The sequence below is a fragment of the Maylandia zebra genome, linkage group LG6, assembly GCF_041146795.1.
Source record: "Maylandia zebra isolate NMK-2024a linkage group LG6, Mzebra_GT3a, whole genome shotgun sequence".
Taxonomy (NCBI): Eukaryota; Metazoa; Chordata; class Actinopteri; order Cichliformes; family Cichlidae; genus Maylandia; species Maylandia zebra.
The window spans coordinates 9,067,558-9,071,374 of NC_135172.1; the positions used below are offsets into that span (position 1 = coordinate 9,067,558).

Here is a 3,817-nt window from a genome sequence, read left to right on the forward strand (position 1 = left end):
TAGATTTTTTTGCTGTTGTTGTCCGCGGAAGTCCATTTGAGTTTAAATTTATTGTTAGACTTGGCTTAGTACAGGATTACATAATTGTTTGTACAGTTGGATGGGTGGGGTGGGGAGGGGGGTAAAAAGTAGTTGCATAAGAATTTTTTTGATAATGAAATAAATAATAATCATCCTTGTACATACTAAAAGACTCCTGCTTTTATTTGCTGGAAGGCTAGACTGAAATTGTCTGGAGATAAATTCCTTGTATGTGCCCCAAGCTCGTCTGTGCCCATGGCAAAACCTTGTGCTCAGCCGGGTGGGTTTGAGTAAACAGTGAACGAGGCGAATTGGACTGCGCCGTTGGTGCTTTTGACACTTGGCTACTGACAATGGAAGCCTTCCGCATGTGTAAATTCCAGTGATCCTAACACCGGTGGTTTCATGATTATCATGTGCTCGTGGGAAATCAGTCTTCCAGAAGTCTGTCTTTTGGCCTTCCTGATTTTATCTTCACACACTTAAAAGTTTTTCACTCACTGTGCTGAAAGTTAAGGCGAGAGATGCCGTACCTAAAAGTGTCGCCCGTACATCTCCGTCGTGCGCTATGGGGAGTGGGCTGGAGAGGGGGAGGCTCCGGGGAGGCGCCGTGCGTCGTGCGCTGCAAGGCTTGGCCTCCGATATGTGCGCGGCGCTCGGTTCCCGTTTGACTGATCAGATGCTCAGCGCGCGGCTAAACACCGACGGCTGACTAAACTCAGGAGAGCCACTGAAGCGCTCGGCTGGTCGTGTTTCTTCGTTTCCACGACTGTTCTCCACGGAAATACAGCCTCCGGACCCACTGCGCGTTGCCTCACGTCCCCCTTGGGGGTCGAGGGAGGAAAGAAGTAAAAAAAAAAAAAAAAAAAAGAACGATAGGGAGAGACTCCTAGAGAGAGAGAGAGAGAGAGAGAGAGAGAGAGAGAGAGAGAACAGACGCTGGGCTCTGGCTCTGCGGGGCTGGCCGCTTCTCTGTGGTTCGGGGAGGCTCGAGGGCGATGCTGCTGGGCGGGGATCTTACACAGTTTCTGCCCGGTGGCGGAGGAGAAGATGCGAACTGCAGCTACAGAACACCCGCAACGCCACCGTCGTGTTTTCAGACCAAGAATTGATGATGGTGATGATGCTGCCTCCCCCAGCGCTCTTTTTCTGCTCCTCCGGATCCCTTTCGCCCGGGATTCTTGTTCTCCCGACACTGGATTATAGATGATTGCTGTGGACACTATTTTTTTCTTTTAATTTACATCAACTCTTTTTATTTTCCGAAGCGAGGCGCAGGGAAAAGACATAAATTGGCGGGCTGAGGACCGGTGTATTTTAAAAGCGGTTTTTTATATATAATTGTTTTTTGTTTTTTATTTTTTGCCTCTCCAAGTGCGTGCAATCACGCCCAAAATCGGCGACCGACGCCTTGGCGGTGAGGAGGAGGGGGGGAGAAGAAGAAGACGGAGGAGGAGGGGGAGGAGGGATGCCGCACCGTCCATCACCAAATATCAACAAATGTCACCAGGCTCGGATTTTGGGGAAGCCCCCCTCGGCTGGCGTTTGCGTGTAACCCGAGCAGCAGTGTGGTGGCAGTGAGAGGCTGCAGCGGGACTTTCTGCCGCGACATATCAAACGTTGCAGATCTATGGAACAAAATTAAATGAATTATTAAAAATTTCATTCGTATCTATTTCTATTTTTATCACCGCCGGGAAAAAAGGAGGTGGAGGAGGACTTGGGAAGGGGGGAAGACAACTGCAGATCCTGTCAAGATGCACTAGGCTGGTGAGAGAGGGGGGGGGGGAAAGACGCAGTCTCAAACTAGGATAGCCTACTTAGTGGAGATGATCGCAATATTTACTCAAACGCACAGCTATGCATCTTTATGGCATTATTCTAGGATGATCGGTGTTTTGTTTGCCCGATGAAAAAAAGCAAGAAGCCATTCGCTCTTGGTGAGGGTTTTAACCAAAAAAATAAATAAAAATAAACACACACAAACAAACAAACAAAAAACAACATCAACAAAAAACGGGAAAACGCCGATTGTGTGACAAGATTTTCCCTTTTTTCTCACAAATTTCTGGCCACCACTTAAAACCAATCAGGTTTTTTTTCTTTTTCTACAAGAGAACTGATTTTCCAGAAATTCCAGAAATACATCCCTCCGTTTCCATTCATATTCCAAACACACGATCACAGACACCGTGCGCTCTCCCTCTCCTCTTCACCCTCCCCTCTCCTCCTCCTCCTCCCCCTCCTCCCTCCCTCTCCAATCACAAATGGAGGTATCTTCTCGGCGCTGAAGATCTGGGAAGGAGACAGAGATAGAAGGAGAAAAGAGACTCGAGATAAGCCAGAGAAAGCCCATCTCCATTCTGCATGTGTGTTTGGAGCCGAGGCTGATGGGGTGGTGGCATGTGGAGGTGTCACTCTGAGGTTCCCCCCCAGCACCTTCCTAACCTCTGGCGTTTGGTGTCTGCAGAATGGCGCGTTTTGGAGACGAGCTACCCAACAGGTATGGAGGAGGAGGAGGAGGTGGTGGTGGCGGTGGTGGCGGGGGTGCCGGCGGACAAGGGGGCCCCGGCCGTGGCGGCAGCAGGCAAGGGGGGCCCCCCGGAGCGCAGCGGATGTACAAGCAGTCGATGGCCCAGAGAGCCCGGACCATGGCCCTGTACAACCCCATACCCGTCCGGCAGAGCTGCCTAACGGTCAACCGCTCCCTCTTCCTCTTCAGCGAAGACAACGTGGTGAGGAAGTACGCCAAAAAGATCACCGAATGGCCATATCCTTTCATAGCAATGCCAAGCAGACTGCCAAGGTATCGCCGCTGCTATGTTGTGTGGTGTGTTGGAATGATTGGCTAGGTGTGGCCTAGTGTGGTGTGGAGTGGATTGGTGCTGAACTAGCCAATGGAGGATGGATGCCAGAGCCGGTGTGGTGATTTGCAGTACGATGTACAGTGTGTGTGTGAGTGTAATATGTGATGGTTTCTGTTTTCTCTTTGCAGTACTGTGAAGTGTTACATGCTGTGTTGATCTCCAGTGTGTGCGGTGTGTGTTTTGCGGTACTTCACGGAACACATGATTCCATCTCGTTCTCTCTTTTCGTTTTCGCTGCTGTTTCCTAACCTGCTGGCCGCAGGCTTATCATGTTGATGCTGCTGCTGATTAAGGTGCATCTTGAATAGAGCATTTAGCTCAAACCTGTTACTGAACTCGTGTGTGTGTGTGTGTGTGTGTGTGTGTGTGTGTGTGTGTGTGTGTGTGTGTGTGTGTGTGTGTGTGTGTGTGTGTGTGTGTGTGTGTGTTTTCGGTCGTTGTAGTCAGAGCTGAGTGCTGATGTCAGCATTTTGAAGGCTTAAGCACCATGCAACCAGAAGGGAGAGGAAATGACTCTCTCCTACTCTCCCTCTCTAATTACTATTGACCATATATGGGTGGCCTATGGCTCATCCAACAGGACAGCAAAGGAAAAAGCTGTAATTGTCAGGACAGGTCGGTCTGCTACTGATGGAACACTCTCATGTAGCCCACTATTATATCTTGTGTATAAAAAAAGAAAGAAGATGAAACATACAGTACAAGTTTGAGACTTTAGGTAACTGACAGGAAATGAGTGGACTGAGTCTTTTTGAAGTGGACCAGCTATGCTTTTTCTTATTTTTTTACATATATTTTTCCTATAGGAGTAAAGATATCAGCACTAGCAGCATGTCCAGAGTGCGTAGCGCATGTTAGTTGGAAAAGCGGTTCAGAAAGTGGATGGATGGATGCTGTAATAACGGTGGATAGTTTCAGGCAATGTGATC

The 3,817-nt window shown here is 48.9% G+C and overlaps 1 pseudogene; it reads left to right on the forward strand.

The window, feature by feature from the left end:
* The first annotated feature begins 588 nt into the window (after positions 1–588).
* Positions 589–3,044, forward strand: LOC143419087 (voltage-dependent P/Q-type calcium channel subunit alpha-1A pseudogene; annotated as a pseudogene).
* Positions 3,045–3,817: the final 773 nt, after the last annotated feature.